Here is a 21,480-nt window from a genome sequence, read left to right as displayed (position 1 = left end):
GTTGCGCACTCCTGAACTCTGCACTCTGTAAGGAGTGCTCTCCTTAACTCTGCACTCTGCAAGTTGCGCACTCCTGAACTCTGCACTATAAGTCGTGCACTCCTTAACTCTGCACTCTGCAAGTTGCGCACTCCTGAACTCTGCACTCTGTAAGTAGCACATCTCATTGACGAAATGTGAAAAATAACATATACGGTACTGTATATCTGAACAATCATTCCATAAACACATACCACATACACTGCACATATACTGTAGTTTGAGAAAAATATGCTTAAAAATAGTTTGCCATTTGCAAAAAAAAATATGTCCCCGAATTTAAATTTAATAATCTGGTCACCTTATATATAATAGTAGTCACATTCAGGAATAAAAAAATATAAAATATACAGGCTGTTGGAATTAATAAAGCCGGGTCTTAGGGTGTCAGTGTGCTGAATGCTGCCAATGTGGGGGATCCTATATCTTTTTAGAAGCAATCCATTCCCTGCATTGAATTACCCATCACCCCTGTGGAGGATTCATATCACTCTGGGTTTAATCTGATAGCGATTATTAACCTACATTGAGGTGAGTGGCAACTGCACATATAGGTGGTTAATGGTTTGCTGGCTTCCTGGGATCTTGCTCCTACTTTTTTCACAGAATACACTTATTTATTTCTTGGATGATCATGACCTATTGATATGGAAGTTATAGACATTGGCTTTTATATATTTTATATTTTTTGATTTTTGTATTTATTTACGGCTTTTCACTGAAGATTTATATTTGGATTTTATATTGCTTCTTTACACTTAGTACATTATGTACATTTTATGATGTATTTTTATTTGCATTTGTCAGTTTATACTTGCACATAACCCCTTTTTTAGTAGTCTTATGGTATTTATATGTTCTTTATTCTGGGTATTTTTAGCGCTGATTTTATATACCTAATTATTCTATTTACTGTATGTGGTGACACTACAAAAATTGGCTGCTATTTATTCTTTATACACAGTCATATATATCTCCATCTACTCTCTCATTGGTGAGCTTAGCGCATTGGTTCATTATCTCCATCACTGTGTTATTTTAACTGACAATTGCTCGGTTGCGTGACATTGTACCCAAAAAAAGTCCTTTTTTTCCCACAAATAGAGCTTTCTTTTGGTGGTATTTGATCACCTCTGCGGTTTTTATTTTTTGCGCTCTAAACAAAAAAATACAGACAATTTTGAAAAAAAACAAACAAACAATATTTTTTACTTTATGCTATAAAACAAATAAAAAATCATCTGCATGTATTGAACATTGGAAAAATGCTCAAAAAAAAAAAAAAAAATTAAATAGGTGGTATTTAACACCCTATAGATTATCTAAGACGTTCTCTTCTTACAATCCCCACAGTTGGAGATGTGAATGCCAAATAGGAACCCTTCATCATATTTTATGCAGTTGTAAAAATATTCAGAGTTTGTGGAATTCCGTATCATCATTTATAGCGTCCCTCATGGATGTTTTAACCCCACTTACACCAGCAATTGCACTCTTAAGCTTGACCATTTCCAACCCAAGGACGTCATATGACGTCCTGGACTTTGAGTAGAGATATATGAATGATGGGTGATTTTTAAGTACCGAAGTTTGGCGTCATTCCACGAGTGTGCGTAATTTTAAAGCGTGACATGTTAGGCATCTATTTACTCGGCTTACCATCATCTTTCACATCATACAAAAAAAAAATGGCCTTGTGTGTTTTTTAATTCCATTTTTTTTTTATTCATTAAAAAATTGCTGCGTGTGACATAAAAAGTTTCAAAGACCGCCATTTTATTCTCCAGGGTCTCTGCTAAAAAAAAAAACATATACAATGTTTGGGAATTCTGAGTAATGTTCTAACAAAAAAAAAAAGATGATTTTTACATGGCTACCAACAGGCTACCATGGACCAACGATAACAACAGAAAGAGGAATCAACTTGAAGGGGAAGGACACGTCAAAGAAATATGGACAAGAACCCTTTAGACAGAGCTTATGTAACCTTATGTAAAGGAAGTCTTAGCCTAGGTAATGAAATTTGCCATGGCACCCCAATCTGTCTTTGTAGTGGATATAATTCCAGCTACAGAATCTTCCATCCAACCACATATCAGTAGAATAGACTGAAAAACTACGTCTGTGGATCTAGGTCTTGTGTCCAGTGCCAAACACCTCCTTCCAGGAAGTGAATGTGGCAAACTTCACATATAGAAACATAGAAACATAGAATGTGTCGGCAGATAAGAACCATTTGGCCCATCTAGTCTGCCCAATATATCTGAATCCTATGAATAGTCCCTGGCCCTATCTTATATGAAGGATAGCCTTATGCCTATCCCATGCATGCTTAAACTCCTTCACTGTATTTGCAGCTACCACTTCTGCAGGAAGGTTATTCCATGCATCCACTACTCTCTCAGTAAAGTAATACTTCCTCATATTACTTTTAAATCTTTGCCCCTCTAATTTAAAACTGTGTCCTCTTGTGGTAGTTTTTCTTCTTTTAAATATGCTCTCCTCCTTTAATAATACAAAGAAAAGACCAATTGCAGGACCAGTATGTCTCACAATTTTGGCAGTGCCTGCTCTTCTCTCTGAATATAGGCCACAGTGTTTCTTTAAGGAATTGTCTACAGTCAAGTCTATGAATTTTTGCAAAGAGGAACATGGTGTGATGAAAAAAATCAAAAACAGATGGCAGTCCCTCCCTCCCTCTCTCTTATGAAAAGAATGCTGGGAGCCACCATGAATGTGAATCTGCAGAACGGGGAAAGAAAGAGAGAGAGACGGATACCTACGTCTATTGGCCGACAATGCAGCTTCTAATAGTGTCCTTCTTCTGGTTTATAATATGTACCAGTGGTAAGCATATTTTTTTTCTCCCAGATTTGTCACAGATACTTAATGGACACTGAGAATATGGTTTGGATTACCTCAAATGGGACAGTAATATTTGTCAGCCATGTATCTCGAGAAATATGTGAGGACTATTCCTGGCCTGTTTGATTCTGAACATGTTCATTGAAAGAGCTAATCACATTGGCCTCTGTTCCATGTTCTTCATTGTCAGAGACGGACCGTCTGTCACTGGCGGTCTTTTCCTATTGTCTGTGTATTGAGGTGTGATGTGGATTCTGTTAAGCCTGTCTGTCCCATTGTTAATTGTTAATGAACTCACATGTTGTTTCTGTCCTGATGGCTAGATAATTAGTTCAGGTTAATTCTATTTCTGTATACAATTTCCCCTGCATAAGATAATGTATTTAGACGACCCCCTGACCTGATGGGGTAATCTGATCAGGAGGGGGATGTCCATGCTGTATATAAACTGTGTGAGTTGTTTAATAAAGGAGAAGGTTCCTTAACTTGTACAAGCTAAGTTGTCAGCTAGCTTTGTATGGGGGCAGCTAGGATATTTGATATCTATGTTCAAGACTGGGAGGAAGCTGTGAAATTTGCACATCACACGGCAGTGGGAGGCAGCTATATACATATTTTTATTAACAGTTCACATTTATATACTTTGTACTTATACAAAAACTTTTTTTACCTTTAGCACATCATTTCCAGTGTGCAGGCTCATTCATAATTTTTTTGCACTTTACTAGGCTGTGTGAGTTAGCTGGTAGATTTTCATTCCAGCATATATATATATTTTTACAATAGCATCATACATCTTATGTTTGTAGAAGAGTGAACTACAAATTTGCACTGGCACTTTTAATTACAAAATTATTTTGATCATCCTCATATGTCCATCTAAAGGGGTTGATCAGTTCATCCTAGCCGGGTTTGGGTTATATAGGAATTTGCGCTAGTTTTTTCCTTGGCCTTATACATATGTAGCACATCTACAGTCAACCAGCAGCATTTTCCGTTGACCCTCACCATTCATTTTTAGATTTTCTTATCCAAATTTGACATCCAGGGCGCTTGATTATATATTTTCCTTGCACTACATAGTTGATGGTAGATCTAAAGGAAATTGCACAATCAAATTGCATAGTATATGGCCAGCCTGACAATGCAGGACCAGTGGTGGTTGCTGATCCTGCATTGTAAATTATGATGTTGGAGAGTAGGGCGCCTTTATGTCTTTAGAGAAAAAGCATTTTGAGGGGGGGGGGGGGGCAGTCCTCACCCCACCAGAAACAGTGGTGTAGCACCCTCCTAGGTAGGTGCTAGTGAGAGAGTATAGTTTTTGGCTCTGTCTGCCTATCAGAGGAGCAGCAGGCAAATCTATATCGCTTTCTGTCTAGCAGAGAGCAGGATCTGTGAGTGAGGTCTGCTCAGTGTGTTCAGCGTGTGATTCATTGGGTCTAGAAAGTGTTTCACACTGGTCCAATAGGGAGGCATGTTGGACAGTGGGATGAAACCTGACCAATGGATACATAGGCTTTGATACAGTCCTGGTGATTGGTAGAGACAGGCTGTCTCGGTGCATTCTGGGATACTGTATAAAAGCCAGGAGCACATGTGATGCGGGGTCTTTGGCTGGAGAGCAGAGTCCCGGAGGGAGGGGGGCATCTGCCCCCTCCTCTGTAGCAGTGGCACGTGGCATCAGGAGGTCATCCTGAGGGCCAGAGGAACGGAGCTGAATCCAGAGGTCCAGGAAAGCTGACTGAGGGGGAGACACTGGGAACCCTAGAAAAACAGTATAGTGAATACAGGGGATCGTGTCAAGGGGCCTGACCTGAGGGGGGTCACCCCGGAATAGGATAGTCAGTGGACGGGTTTCAGTTGTCAAGAAAGGGGATACTAGGAGAGTGTCCTGAAGATAACATTAGTTCATCAAGTCATCTGGAAAGAGACCTAATCCTAAATCCATCTAAGTGGCAAGGTGGATCAACAGCCTGGCTGTATCAACAGATAGATGTCCTCCAAACTTTATGCATAGTTTATCTGGAGTATCCCACTATTCCCTTCTCCCATCCCTAGTTTATCAATAAAACAAAAAACAAATACATACCCCTGGACTAATTATTGACTGAGCCAAGAAGTAAAGTGAATGTCAACGTTGCTAACTGTATCCCAGGCGGACCCGAAAGTGCAATATCCAGCAGTCCTCAAGGGGGCAGTGCAACAGTGGGAAGGAAGATTTCTGGACCATGAATTATTCCTCTTCCTGGAAAAATGGACAGTATCTGCTAGAAGGAGGGGAGGGGGGGAGGGGATTAAAAATCCTGGGCTAACCCAGATCCATTGTGTTTGTGACTGTTGAAGACACAACAGTGCACATATTTCTTCTACCGGTCTCTCTTTTTCTCTTGTCACCCCACTAATAGCCCTGCAATGCAAGTACTGCTCGGATAAAAACTCTGATCACTGCGCATCCGAAGACACCACAGAATGTGAGGACGGCGAAAGGTGTGCCACAGTGTCTGGTCTCTTACAGATAGGTAAACATCAGCATACTGAACAAACTTTTGGTGTTTTTAATATTTTTTTATTTAACAAATGGGGAATCAAACTGTATAAAGTGCTGTTTTTAACCACTTGCCACCCGCTCACAGTAGATATACAGCCAGGCCCCCGCAACATACCCGTACTTACCTCCTGGTTTGCCACCCCTGCTGACCCTTTTTGTGATTGGACACAGCACAGGTTTGTCAGCAGGGTACAGCTAATGAATATGGCTGTAAACATGCTGATTGGCTGTTGCCAATCACAGCGCAGATTTCTGTGTTGATAAACACACAGACACTAATCTGGCTGTTACTTCTCCCTGAAATCAGCTCCGACTTCATGGAGAACAAGCAGCCGGCTCTTTTAGTAAAAGCAACACTCATTACACTTGATAGGCACATAGTGAACCTCTTGATTGCTATTCAGTACTTCCCTACTGCCAATGGCTGATCAAATACCACCAAAGAAAGCTCTGATTGAGGGAAAAAAAGTACATCAATTTTATTAGGGTACAGCGCCGCACGATCGCCCAATTGTCAGTTAAAGTAACGCAGTGCCGAATCGAAAAAAAATGGCCTGGTCATTACAGGGGCAAAACCTTCCGGGCCAGAAGTGGTTAATTACCACTGCTATATAAACAAAAAAATGTTGACACCCAAAGGTCTTCTATCGGGTTGAGGTCAGGACTCTGTGCAGGCCAGTAAAGTTGCTCCACCCCAAACTCGCTCATCTATGTCTTTATGGACCTTGCTTTGTGCACTGGTGCGCAGTCATGTTGGAACAGGGAGGGGCCATCCCCAAACTATTCCTACAATGTTGGGAGCATGAAATTGCCCAAAAATGTCTTTGTATGCTGACACCTTGAAAGATTGTATTAACATGCCTTATTATATTTCATATATATTTCAGTTTATGCCCATTCTGTGATGGAGTGTGGGCCCTTGCATTTGCATGGTAACGAGCCAGACTGACACTCATTCATACGGCCCTGGACATCAGACAGCTGTGGTTTGCATTTAGACGACATGTTAAACACCTTTTCATTCATTCATTTGGACACTTGACAGGGTTAAGTCTGCGCATGGAAATTACTGACACCACCTAAACACATTTGACAATTGCTTGCATTAACACATGACAACTGAATACAGACAGAGCGACTCGTCCCACAAAACACAGATTCAGATACAAGAACACCTCATATTGACACAGATGCATAGCGAAAACAAAAGCCCTTTCATGTACTGTTCTGTGAGATATGTGCTATTGTTAATTTGACTGATGAATTGTAACCAGTTTGGAGCAGTCTTTCCCTCCCAAAAAGTGCCTTAAATATGAGCGAAACTTGCAATAAAATCAGTTGTGTCTGGGTTAAGTTTGAGTGCTATGTGTCGTCACAACTCCCGGCTGGATGAGGGAAAATTCACTATCCGGGAGGGTTAGCAACTGAAGGGTCTTATATCATCTTGTAAATTGCCTCCTGACGAGATCTTGAGCTAACACACCTTAAGAGTTCCCTTCACTGGAACTTAGGGGCCAAGCCCAACCCCTGAAAAACAACCCCACACCATAATCCCCCCTCCACCAAATGATTTGGAACAGTGCACAAAGCAAGGTCCATAAAGACAGGGATGAGCGAGTTTAGGGTGAAGAAACTTGACTGGCCTGCACAGAGTCCTGACCTCAACCCGATAGAACACCTTTGGGAGAAGGCCTGGCTCACAGTCCCTGCTCTAATTCATCCCAAGAGTGTTCTATCAGGTTGAGGTCAAGACTCTGTGAGGTCAGTCAAGTTCCTCCACCCCAAAACTCGCTCATCCATGTGTTTATGGACTTTGTTGGAACAGGAATGGGCCATCCCCAAACTGTTCCCACAAACTTGGGAGCATGAAATTGTCTAAAATGTCTTGGTATGCTGACGCCTTAAGCATTCCCTTCACTGGAACTAAGGGGCCAAGCCCAATCCCTAAGAAACAACCCCACACCATAATCCCCCCTCCACCAAATGATTTCGACCAATACACAAAGCAAGGTCTATAAACACATGGATGAGTGAGTTTGGGGTACTTGACTTGCCTGCACAGAGTCTTGACCTCAACCCAAAAGAACACCTTAGGGATGAATTGGAGCGAAAACTGCGAGCAATTCGTGAGGTCAGTGCTTGACCTCACAAATCGCTTCTGGAAGAATGGTCAAACATTCCCATTCATGTGCATGTAAAGGCAGGCGTCCCAATACTTTTGGTAATGTAGTGTGTCTTAGCCCCTCCTAGGGGAATGAGTACATGGTACACAGTACCTTTTATTATTCATTCACCATAAATAATGTAAAAAGTAAAATAAACAACACAAACAGTGAAAAAGTCCTTTATTTGGAAAAAAACCCCCCACAAAAAACCTCAATGTTTTCCAATGTAAATCCAACTTCAATCACACCATCCAGTGATGTAGATCCATTGTAATCATGGTGATCCACCAACATGACAACTCACCACTGTTTCAAATGACAGATCCCCACCTGGTTCTGTATGTAAACATGCCAGCAGGGATTCTGGGTGACGTCATTGTCCAAATATTTCCATGACCATATTTTGTTGATGACGTCACCCAAAAACCCCCGCCAGGGGCTGACTGGCAACTTTCGGCACAGGGGGCAAGTACAACCCAGAGGCCCATGGTGCCTCTTCCTACTCCCCCTCTTCCTGGCCTCCTCCTGACCCCCCATTCCAGGCTGAAGTTCCGCTCCAGGTACTCTCTACTCACTGGCCGAATCCAGGTTCCTAACCTGGCCACCAGAGGGGGTTGGGTGAAGCTGGGACAGCTCGGTCGAGGCTGGTCAGGGGAGGAGAGTCTCCAGTGGGGCATGGAACCGGCCTCAACTCAGACACAGTTTACACCATCCAGGTTAGGGGAGAAACCTGCGCTCTGTCCTTGTCTTCATCTTGCACTCAGTAGGTCAGCGGTGGGGACTTTTAACTTCTCTTCACCAGGAAATCATTAGGCATCGCTGTGGCAGAAGCAGTGCAGCCTTTTTACGGAGCAACAGAGTGCCCCCTGGCCCAGTTCTCCCCTAAACCCCGCTGACGTGTTTACAAACATAAACCACTGGTAATCTGTCATGTCAGTTAGAGGATAAGTCCACCCTAAAACTAAAATTCCTGCATCTATAGACCTCCACGATCTAACACTAACCTATCTAGCCCTGTAAAGAAGAAATCAGTATACATACCTTTTTTGAAGCCGATCTGACCCGATCTCCAGCGGCGGAAGCTCTGCAGAGGACACGGCCGACAACAGCTGTGAAATGAATGGGGAGTGACGTCACCCATGGACTTACTATGGGGCTTCCGTTGTCGGCTGTGTCTCCTGCACCCACCTTCACAGCTGACTGCTGAGCGTGGGATCGGATCAGCTTCGAAAAAGATTTCTTCTTTACAGGGCTAGATAGGTTAGTGTTAGATCGTGGAGATCCATAGATGCAGAGATTTTAGCGTTAGCTTGGACTTATCCTTTAATTATGGTTGCGCAGGGAGGCCACATTGCTAGATTATTTTTTGTTGTGTTGAGTTGGGTTTCAAAGCCTTGCAAAAGTTCGGTCAGCTTGCTGTAGACACTAGGCTAAATCAAGTTGATAGCTATAGGTACAAATCCTAAATATGTAGTAAAAGTCTGAGAAGGGGTTCAGTCTGGTTTACATGGCCAATGTATTTTGCTGCCAAGACATTTTGCAACATCCTTGGTCCAGGCATTAACAGAAGCCTCTTGTCTTATTACTCCAGGGTCGGAAAGGATAAAGTTTATTCGCAAAGGCTGCAATTTTCTTTTGGACTGCAACACTTGGCTGTGCGTGTGCATGAACGGTGGCTTTGCACAGTCCTACATCAGGTGCTGCGATGATGACATGTGCAACCCGGATTATTATAGTAAGTAATGTGAGCTGGAAAAGAACCGCCAAAAGGACAAGGTCACATGGATTTTGATTTGCCCATCTTTCCACCATTGATATCTTTGGATTTACTTACTTTATTCACTTTAGCCCGTGAGGATTTGGCTGCTCAAAGACCAGGGCCTATTTTGCGATTCGGCACTGCGTGACTTTAACGGACAATTGCGCGGTTGTGCGACGCTGTTCCCAAATTAAATTGACGTCCATTTTTTCCCACAAGCAGAGCTTTCTTTTGGTGGTATTTGATCACCTGTGCGATTTTTATTTTTTGCGCTATAAACAAAAAAAGAGCGACAATTTTGAAAAAATAACAATATTTTTCACTTTCTGCTATATGACATTCCCAAAAACAAAATTTAAAATCAAATTTTTTTTAACATTTTAGGCCAATTTGTTTTCTGCTACATATTTTTGGTAAAAAAAAATCGCAATAAGCGTATTTTGATTGGTTTGCGCAAAAGTTATCGCGATTACTAACTACGGGAAAGATTTTTGTCATTTTTATTGTTTTTTTTTAAAACTAGTAATGGCGGCGATCTGCGATTTTTTTTGCGGAACTGCGACATTGCAGCGGACAGATCAGACCCTTGACTGACATTTTTGACACTTTTGGGGGTACCGGTGACATTACTACAGTAATCAGTGCTATAAATATGCACTGTTACTGTAAAAATTACACTTGCAGTGAAGGGGTTAACTTTATTGGTGATCAGTGGGTTAAATGTATCCCTAGGGGCGTGATTCTAACTGTCAAGGGGCGTGGCTTGTTAGATCATAACAGAGACATACGATCCTACAGAGCAGGATCGCATAGTCCTCTGTCATGAGCTAAGGGAGAATGACAGACGGTTGTGTTTACATCAGCCGTCTGCCTTTCTCCTTCTCCTGCGGGAGATCGCGAGTGGCCGGCGGACATCGGAGCCGCTGTTCACAAGCGCAGGGATGCCCGTGAACGAGCTGGAGTGGGAGCGCACCTCTGGCGGTGCGTGCTCGCCCCCTACAGGCTCCTGGGGGAGCAACGTAGTACTACGTCAGTTTGCCCAGGAGCAGCTCACTGCCGCAGTAAATATATTGACGGCGGTCGGCAAGTGGTTAAACCTCACCCTAACCCCAAACTCTAACATTGGCATATACTTCTATATTTTCACCTTTTTTTTTTTTTTTAGGCACTCCCTAGCCCTTCCTACCTCAAGCCCCTCAAAAGAATCAGCTGTATCACCCCACTACAGATTGCCTCCTCCTGTCTGCATACTGATTGGCATGCCCCCCAATTCCCCCAGTTTAAACCCCCGCCCAAAGGAAAAAAAAACACTCCTCCTTGTACAAATTTTCTACCCCCTAAAACTTCCTCTCCTAGTACACATCTTCCATCCCCCACTTCAAATTACCCCCTCCCAGTACAAATTGCCCACAAGCACGCTGTGAGTCGTGTGAAACATGTCTACCATCCATTTTTCTGTACCTTGCATCCTTGTTCAATAAAGCCTTTCATCGTGAGCCATCACTTGGTGTGCGGCCATTTCTCTTGTACCCTGTTTGCGGTTTGCGGTGGCGATCCGAGGTCCTGCACCCATGGCTGGCTGTTAAGTTCCAACTGCCTGAGCGGTGTACATCTCTTTCACCAAGTCCCCCCACCTAGCACAAATCCCCCTAAATCAGCACTCTTAGCAATTCCCCAAGATTTCCCCTCCTAGAATAATACCCCCCCCTGCAGCCCCCAAATTTCCCCTTCTAACATAAATTCCCCCCCCCCCAATCTCCTTGTAGTGCCCACCTCACATGATACCACAATTCCCAGGGCAGCCGCCCCTCCTGCTCCCCCATGTCCTGGCCCTGCTTGGCAGTGGCAACAGCAATTGGTTGGAGTGGGAGTTTGGAAAGTGCAAGTATGTCAACCATTGAGAGCCCAAGAAAAGGACAGTATGGTTTATCCTGCTAGCAATAATGTAGAAGTCAGATTGTATTTGTAGGTGAAGATGGCATTTAAATGATTGATCCCTTTTTTCTTAATCTTTCAGTGCCCAGCGATGAGAATAAACCAAGTTACATCCTAGACTGCGGATCATGCTACAAAAGACACTCTGTAAAAAAACGCAGCCTAAGACAGACAGAGCAATGTGGCAGTGATCATGAGACGCTGTGCATTGGTTCTGGAGGAATTTTTAATAAATCAGGTAATGGACCCAGTAATTATTGGTAGGGAAAATCAAAGAAATGTTGGTGAAATAGATTCTACAGCAAAATTACTTTTTTGGATTACAATTCCCCAAAATGGGAAGTTTTGCTTTAAAGGATAAGTCCTCCCCAAAACTAAAATTCCTGCATCTTTAGACCTCCACGTTCTAACACTAACCTATCTAGCCTTACCTATAATATCTTTATAAATGATATCGGGTCTGGGATTTGAAGTACCATTTCAGTCTTTGCAGATGACACCAAGCTTTGCAGTGGAATAATTTCCTTACAGAATGTCTCCAACTTACAAGCCGAAACCTCAATGCACTGTTTTATTGTGCAACTATGGGGCAAATGAGGTTTAATGTTGATAAATGTAAAGTTATGCACTTGGGGGCTAAGAATATGCAGGCATCATACATACTAGGGGGAGTAGAACTGGGGGAATCCATAGCGGAGAAGGATATGGGTGTTCTGGTAGATCCTAAGCTTAATAATAGCATACAATGCCAAGCTGCGCTTTCCAAAGCAAGCAAAGTCCTTTCTTGTATTAACAGAGGCATGGACTCCAGAGAGAGAGATATTATTTTGCCCCTGTACAAATCATTAGTAAGACCTCATCTGGAATATGCAGTTCAGTTTTGGGCACCAGTTCTCAAAAAGGATATCGGGGAACTGGAGAAAGTACAGAGAAGGGCAACCAAACTAATAAGAGGCATGGAGGAGCTCAGCTATGAGGGAAGATAGGAAGAACTGAATTTATTCTCTCTTGAGAAGAGGAGGTTAAGGGGGGATATGATCACCATGTATAAATACATAAGGGGCCCATATAGTGAACTTGGTGTTGAGTTATTTACTTTAAGGTCATCACAGAAGACAAGGGGGCACTCTTTACGTCTAGAGGAAAAGAGATTTTGTCTCCAAATACGGAAAGGTTTCTTCACAGTAAGAGCTGTGAAAATGTGGAATAGACTCCCTCCAGAGGTGGTTCTGGCCAGCTCACTAGATTGCTTTAAAAATGTCCTGGATTCTTTCCTGGGTGTACTTAATATAACTGGATACTAATATTTATAGGTAAAGTTGATCCAGGGAATATCCAATTGCCTCTCGGGGAATCAGGAAGGAATTTTTTTCCCCTGCTGGAGCAAATTGGATCATGCTTTGCTGGGGTTTTTTCGCCTTCCTCTGAATCAACTGCGGGTATAGGATTGTGTATATGGGATTGTATGGTTGGGTTTTCTTTACTGTTTTTTGTTTTTTATTGGTTGAGCCGGATGGACTTGTGTTTTTTCAACCTTACTAACTATTTAGCCCTGTAAAGAAGAAATCAGTATACCTACCTTTTTTGAAGCTGATCTGACCTGTCAGCAGTAGCTTCTCTGTTGAGTTGGGTGTAGAGGACACAGCAACGGAAGCCCCATAGTAAGTCTATGGGTGACGTCACTCCCCATTAATTTCACAGCCATTGTCAGCCGTGTCCTCTGCAGAGCTTCCGCCGCTGGAGATCGGGTCGGATCGATTTAAAAAAAAGGTGGGTATACTGATTTTTTCTTTACAGGACTAGGTAGGTTAGTGTTAGATCGTGGAGGTCTATAGATGCAGGGATTTTAGTTTTAGGGTGGACTTATTCTTTAACCACTTCCACACTGCCCTCCATGTATTTACGTCGCTAATTTCACATTAAATACTGGAGTTATGGCAGTAGATAGCTGCCATAACCCCTGGATTTTCCTACACCGTCTGCGCTCCTCTTTCACATAAAAGTGGTCCCAGAAGTGGATTTGCCCCCCCCCCCCCACCGCTTCCCGGTCGTTTTCCGCACTTACCGGAGTTGTCGGTAGCGGGGAAAACGATCCGGGCCCCTCTAGTACTGGGAAGGAAGTCGAATGAGGGCAAGCTGGCTCCCACTCGACTCTATGGCCTTGGAGGACTGGAGTGACGGCAGACGTCACTTATGTCCAATGGCCTTAAAGGACCAATTTTTTTTTTTATTTGAAAAAAAATGACTTTTGTTTTTTATTGCTTTTAAGTGTAGATGTGAGATCTGAGGACCTGTCCTGCTGATTTCTAATACAAGGGATGTTTACGTTCCTTGTAATAGGAATAAAAGTGATCAAAAAAGTTTTTTTAGAGGGACAGTGTAAAAATAAAAAGTAAAATAAATAAGAAAAAAAAAAATGTAAAGCGCCCGGTCCCTCCGAGCTTGATCCCACATATGTAAACGGTGTTCAAACCACACATGTGAGGTATCCCCGCGATCGTTAGGGCAATAGCAATAATTTATATAGCACTAAATCTCTTCTGTAACTGTAAACTGGTAACCATGTAGAAATTTTTAAAGCGTCGCCTATGGAGATTTTTAAGTACTGAAGTTTGTCGCTATTCCACAAGCGTGCACAATTTTGAAGCATGACATGTTAGGTATCAATTTACTCGGCGTAACATTTTCTTTCACATTATAGAAGAAATTGGGCTAACTTTACTGTTTTCTTATATTTTAGTTCAAATAAGTATTTCGTTTCCAAAAAATTGTGCTTGTAAGACCGCTGCGCAAACACGGTGTGACATAAAGTATAACAATCTCCATTTTATTCTCTAGGGTCTCTGCTAAAGAAAAAATTATATATATATAATATTTGGGGGTTCTAAGTAATTTTCTAGCAAAAAATACTGATTTTAACTTGTAAACAACGTGTCAGAAATAGCCCTGGTCCTTAGGTGGATAAGGCCTCCTCCCCTCTCCACTTTAACATTTGGTAAATCTTTCAGGGGGAAGGGGGAGTGGGTACCTGGTTTTGACAGTTCTCATCCCCCCTACCTCCCCACAGCCTTCTGGGACACATCACAGGTCCTAGAAGACTGCGGGACCTTTCACAATGTGCAGCACGGCTCCCACATGCGCAGTGGGCAGCCGGCTGTGAAACTGCAAGCTGTCACAGCCGAGTGCCCACAGTTAAGATGGAGTTCCAGCCTGTCCAAAAAAAAAATTAAAAGTCAGCAGCTAAAAATACTGTAGCTGCTAATTTTAATATAAGGACACTTACCTGTCCAGGGTTCCCACGATGTCAGCGACGTCGGCACCCCAAGCTGATTTGTCCATCGACTTTAGGTGCAGGCGCTGGCATTGCAACTAAGGGAAACTGCGCAGTTTCCTACTGCGCATGACTGAATGGTGCTGCGCTTGCTGAGTGGTCCCTTGGTCTTCTGGGATCCACGCAGGTCCCAGAAGGAAGCAGGGGGAAGGAGGAGGGCCCAAAGCAATCTGGAAAATGACCTACCTTGCCACAGCGAGGTTGGATGGACGGGCAACCTAAAAACGTGAAGGGCACCAAACTATTGAAAAAAAAATATCCAAAAAACGAGGGGGGTGCTTTATTGTTCAGGACCTATTTGCTTTTAAGCCTTGAACTCTGCTTTAAGATGCCGACGCCAAGGACCGAAGATCTCTGGTGCCCCCCTCAGGTGACCACAGTGCTGGATCCTGGGACTGGCGCGTTACCGTTTATTAAAAGTCAGCAGCTAGAGTTTTCTAGCTGCTGACTTTTAATTTTTATAATCTGACTGGGGCTCCTCTTTAATTGGTGCTTAGGGATGTTTTTTTTTTTTTTTATAAAATAAAAGGTGGAGCTGTTCTAAAAAAATAAAAAAAAAAAGGATGTTGTTGCTGTCTCTTGTGACATTTAAGGAATTTATTTATGCACACTTGTAGGAATACTGATAGCTTCAGTTAAAGTGGCTGTATTTAGTGGGTACTGTGTGCTTCTATGTAATTATTATTTGTGGTTTTTTTTTTTTACCTTTTATTCTACAGGTGGAGGTGAAAACGCTGTTTCCTTTAATTGTTGCATCAATTCTTTGGAATTCTCTAATTATGATTATATCACTAACTTAAGAAATATTTCAGATGCATTCCTCAAAGCAAAGCTTAACAATTAATTAAAAAGTACAAAGACCAATATGCAGTCAGATCGGCCAATGGACAATTCCTGGTTGGCTACCATAAACTTTGCACATCATCATCATTGTGATTCACGTGGCCTTATGAAATAGGCTGGCTTCTTTAAAGGGTAACTCCACTTTCGTGGGGAAAAAAAAATAGCAAATAAAGAAAAAACAATATAGCGTATACAATTGTGAAAACAAATCATATTGTAATTGAATGTTATTAAAAAATACCTTTCCTTTTTAATCTGCAGCTGTTGTCATTTTCAGAAAATGCAATGCAAAATGGCTACCTGGATACTGACCACACCCCCAGAAACATCATTTCCTGCTTGTGTGATTGGCTCACTAATTTTCCCAGAAGTCTGCACTAAGATACAAGTCAGATTTCTGGCATCCCCTGCAACAAAAATGTCATTTTTGGTAAGATACTCCCAATAGAAACAGGTCTAAGGCTCCATTCAGATATGGGCGTTTCGGATCGCGGACAGAATTGCCGCGAATTTCCCCATGATTCCGAACCATTGCAAGTCGCAGGATGCCCGAGCGACTTGCAATGGCACCCCAAACGCTGCACGATTTGGCCCAACCCAACTTATCAGGCACCCGCTGGAGGGATATTGCTAGGGATGACAGCCCTAGGGTCCATAGCTGCTAATTAAAAACCCAAAAGAAATTATTGACAAGGCCCAGGCATGCGAAACATGGTGTCATGGTGACGGGAACACACACTAACTGGCTTGCACTCCACGTACCCTTCTGTCCCAGCAGTCTTTGCTTGCCTTTCTGGACACAGCAATTGACATAATCGCCGGCTGCCTCTGCACGGACTCAGTCCTCCTGTCATCCTATTATGGTCCTCTGAGACTGCGGCTTCCCCTAGCACTCAGGCCACAAAGTCTGTCCTACAGCTCTACAGCCCAATGGAAGCTTGGTGGACCTACTATCCAACGGCAGGTACCCCCAGCTTTTTTTTTCTACTGGAAGACTTACCTTGGACACATTCATCTGTCTGGCAAGTAGGCGGGTTCAGCCGCAGTGGGTCTTTTTTTTCCATCCAGTTGGTTATTAGGAATTGCATAGCCTTGCCTTTTAATGTCTTATGAAGCTTATATTATGAACTTTTATAGTAAAAAAAAAAACTCCTTTTATCATTATTCCTGTGGATATCTGTGAAATCCTACATTGATCAAGGTTTCATTGACACAGCTCAATCCCCCTACTTTCAGCCTGGCTTTAAGCGCTTTTTACCTTTGGTGCTATGCCCAAAGCTCTAGCCTATTTACCACCTTCCTGACCCCCTTCTGGGCACACCTGCCCAGGAATTTACTAGAACATAGTAAATATTCAGGCAGGACATTTGAATCTTCCCACCCTAAGCTCTAGAAGACTTTAACAGAGGCAGGAGGAAGAAATCAAACTCTCAGCCCATGGAATCATAAACAGACTCAGGTAATCAATCTTTGCTGCTCTGATTACAGAACAAACCAAACTAAATTTACCCAGCGTACTATGCTACCCCCCCCCCCCCCACTAAAAAAATAAGCCATGTCCTTATGGGCTGGGATATGAAAATAGCTCTGGTCACCAAGAGTGGAGTATCCCACAATAACAGGGATAGGAAAAGGGGAGAATAAACAGAGTAACAAAATATGTATGGCATTCCACATAGAAAAGTTCAAAGTGTAAATTTTGAGTGCAAACCTTTTGCACAAAATACTGGGACACTGGCGCCAGGCCAATAAGCAGCCGTCCGGTGACAGAATTCTTGCAGCAAACATACACATAAATATTTATGTACACGTCTATATCCTATCCAGGTAGAGCCTTACCTCTAGTTAAAAATAGTTCACACAATTAATGCAAATAAATCTTGATTTAAGACATTCTCAAAGGAAACACCCTGTAAAGCAAGCAATCAGGCCAATAAATCAGCAGATGCAGTATCAGAGGGGTGAAGCATCATCTCCGCAGAGATGATCCTCCACAACAGTATCAGCAGCAATAACTGTTTGTTAGACTAAATGTCCATAAAAGTCAATAATTTAAACCATCAATAAATGTATCTAAATAAACTTATATACATTTATATAAAGTACACAGAGCTTTTTTTTTCTTTGAGAATAGGAGCAGGAACTCTCCCCTTCAGAGTCACCCCTTGTCTTTGCCCACCCACCTCCCAGTACCACCCATATTAAAGAATAAAGAACTAGGTAACATTTGTGGTGCTAAGTAATTTGTTTGGAATTTGTCAATGATAACAAGAAAAGCAGTAAAGTAGATCCCTTGCAGCTAGCAAAAATAGACCCCCCCATCAACAACAGATCCCCTTAGCAACAATGGACCCCTTGCAACAATATACCCCCCCTCTCAAGCAACAACAAATCTCCCCACAGCCAGCATCAATAGACCCTACAGCAGCCAGCAACAATATACCTCTTCCCTTTAAGCACTTAAGTCCTGGAGGATTTGGCTGCTCAAAGACCAGGGGCTATTTTGCGATTCGGCACTGCGTGATTTTAACGGACAATTGCACGGTCGTGCGAAGCTGTACCCAAATGAAATTGACGTCCTATTTTTCCCACAAATAGAGATTTCTTTTGGTGGTATTTGATCACCTGTGCGATTTTTACTTTTTGCGCTATAAACAAAAATTTGAAAAAATAAAATATTTTCACATTTTTTTATATGAAATTCCCCAAAAAAATGTAAAAATCAAAATTTTTAACATTTTGGGACAATTTGTTTTCTGCTACATATTTTTGGTAAAAAAATTGCAATAAGCATATTTTGATTGGTTTGCGCAAAAGTTATTGCGTTTTTACTAACTAAGGGAAAGATTTTTGTCATTTTTATTGTTTTTTTTTTTAACGAGTAATGGCGGCAATCTGCAATTTTTTTTTTGCAGGACTGTGACATTGCGTCGGACAGATCGGACCCTTGACTGACATTTTTGACACTTTTGGGGGTACCAGTGACATTACTACAGTAATCAGTGCTATACATATGCACTGTTACTGTAAAAATTACACTGGCAGGGAAGGGGTTAACTGTATTGGACAGGGAGGGGTTAAGTGTGTCCTAGGGGCGTGATTCTTACTGTGCAGGGACAGGTCTCCTAGTGTAAAAACAAAGATCAACGGTTCTACATAGTAGAACCGTCTGATCTTCATTTTTACACAGGGGAGAATGACAGGCGGCTTGTTTACATAAGCCGCTCTGCCTTTCTCCCGCTGTACCGGCGATCGTACTGCACTCCTCTGTGAATGAGCCTCAGCGGGCGCGCGCCTCAGCGGGCGCGCGCTCGCCCGCCTCAGCGGGCGCGCGCTCGCCCGCTATTGGCTCTAAAAGGAGTGACAGGCGAGTGACGTTAATTAACGTCACTCTGCCTGGCCGGGGCTGACCGCCGCAGTAAATTTACTTGCGGCGGTCGGCAAGTAGTTAAAAGGCTCCCATCTCTGTTTATGGATGGTTAGTCAAGTTTGACATAGGTGGCCTCTCTCATGCCCCTTGCAAACCAGTTGCCCTCACTGCCCAAATTGTGCACCTCTCTGTTCTCAAAAAAAGTATACATTTTCCGTCCAGTATAGGAAGACTTCTGAATCTTTAACTCTAGAATTTTGCCCTCCTACGTTGGGCCACTCATCTGTTGAGAGATGTTTTTGTCACCCCAATGTACAAGACTTTGCACTCCTACCTACATGGCACTGCATGTACAAAATGATATTGCTTCTGCTTGGATGTTGGGTCCTTTGGATTTACAAAGTTCTGTCTCAGTGTACTGCAGGGCTTGAAAGACCCAGTCACGTAATGTTTGTTACAAATCCTTCTGAGTTCTAATTCCCCCCCCCCCCTCTGTTTCATGGTTCTGTGTTTGTGCTTGACTTTGTAGATGTAGAAACTAAAGTCCAGTCTGGGTACTCACAATATTTCAAAGCACTCCTGAGATAAGTTCCTTGTCTGTAGACCCACCTTTAAAATGAAACAAGTAGTCCAAATGGTTTAATTTGCTATTCTGTGCATTTTCCTGTGTAAACTGGATATTTTTGTCCACTGAGTTGTTGTGTTCACTTAAAGCTCTTATTTCTTATGTTCTAATCTCAGCCCATTTATCATCCACGTGCTACTGACTTGGTGTTCCCCTAAAAGTGTGCAAGACTTTCTATACCACTTCCATGCACAGGTTAGCTACAATGGGAGATACAGGTGATTCCATAGCACAGCCAAGGAATTATCTAGTTAGCCTTTTACTTGAAACATTGAAACTGGTGGTAGGACAAAGGTCCAGCATGGAACCTATTTGACCTGGTTTGAGTTGCGTTCATCTGTCAAGAGTCTTATCTTGTTCCAGACGTTCCAGACGTTTCCTTACAGACTCAGTAGCCTCAGTAATTTGTATACAAGTGGAAAGGGATGTGACATCATGGGGCACCATTGTCTGCTGGCTGTAACTTCAATCGATGTACCTTGTTGACAAATTCTTTAGAGTTCTGAATATGGTGTACCATGTTGCCAACCAAGGGTGATTGGATAATAGCCAGATACTTAGCAATACTGTATGTAACAAAGTTATTGCTACTGTCATTCGGGCTTGTAACTAGTAATAATAATAATAATAAACTAGCCGCGCTTAGTTACACTATGGATGAATACAATAGATGAAGTTGAACATCAGAAGACTGCCAGTATATAAACTGAAGGATCAAAAAGCAAAAATATAAAGTACAGCGCCAACAAATATTAAACACAAATGTTGAGAATTTCAGTTTGATAGAAGGTCCCACAAATGGGCGAGAGAATGTCCTGAGTGGGACGAAACGTGTCAACACGCTGATCCTGGCTCCTATCTTCCCATGCGCATTCATATGGGTGGATTTGTGAGTTGCCATTTTACATGCTCTTTTATTCAATAAAGATTAGTTTACTATGCCATTGGAGTTTTCCTCTTTGTTTTGAGGTATATGGCACAATAAGGTTGACTTTTTGCACCGATTACCGTTTGGATACCATTTGGATATTGGAGACCTGCTTATCCCAGGGGGATTCCATTGGAAACCTTCAATCACATGCTCCATCTGACCTACCTTGACCGGGGGTCATGATGTTCCGGTAGGCAGACACCCCGTTTATCTGGTGCATGTGGTGATATTTCCCAGCTTTATTGATCCCATCCTCTGGTGTTGGACTTTGGACTTTTGGGCGTTTATCTTTGGAGGTTTATTATCTGCATTTGTGGGACCTTCTATCAAACTGAAATTCTCAACATTTGTGTTTAATATTTGTTGGCGCTGTACTTTATATTTTTGCTTTTTGGGCTTGTAACTAGAACATAGTGCTTCCACAACTTTTACACTTCCCATGCTGGTCTTCGACAATTGGCCTGGATACTTTCCATGGTCATTGGATTAAGGTGTCTGGGTTATGTCCTTGACAATCATTAGATATGAAGAAGTGGCTTGGATAAACTTTGAAACATCTTCAATATTACAAGTTCATTGGAGTGTAAGTTACTGTTACTAGCTATACTATAACTTAGAAGAATGAGAACCTTCACAGACATATTGTCAATTTTGGTGTGTATACCTTGAAACTGGTGCAGAAAAATGAGAAAATGGCAAGAAAATGTGCAGATTACAGGAACACCCTACATTTTAGCCTTCGGTGTCAACATCATGGGCTTACCCCTATCAGTCTTTGGTTTTAACAGTAGAGGTCATGAAGCCCATACAATTTTACAAAGAGCTAAAAAAAATACTGCTAATTGAATTGGTGAGACAGACTCACTTCTATATTGATGCTTTGAGACAGAAAACAAACTTTGGCCTGAAAACTCTCTCCTGAGATCCTAGCGGTTGCAGAACCTTTACAGATAAACCCCAACTCTAAGGGAAAGGAAAGAGAGTTCAACAAATTCACCAACAGGCTACAAAGGACCAACGATAACAACAGAACTGGGGAGGAAGGGGAAGGGTGATAGAAGGACACATG

At 42.4% G+C, this 21,480-nt stretch overlaps 1 long non-coding RNA gene across 1 annotated transcript; it reads left to right on the top strand.

Annotated features, from left to right (window-relative positions):
* The first annotated feature begins 2,793 nt into the window (after window positions 1-2,793).
* On the top strand, window positions 2,794-9,344 carry LOC309568057. The gene is made up of 3 exons (XR_014225989.1): window positions 2,794-2,886; window positions 5,310-5,423; window positions 9,209-9,344. It is a non-coding gene; the product is annotated as an uncharacterized lncRNA (long non-coding RNA).
* The last annotated feature ends 12,136 nt before the right edge of the window (window positions 9,345-21,480 follow it).

Source organism: Pelophylax lessonae (genome assembly GCF_965119305.1).
Source record: "Pelophylax lessonae genome assembly, chromosome: 12".
Lineage (NCBI taxonomy): Eukaryota > Metazoa > Chordata > Amphibia > Anura > Ranidae > Pelophylax > Pelophylax lessonae.
Note: the sequence above shows the minus strand (reverse complement) of the source record. Positions and strands in the feature narration are given on the sequence as shown.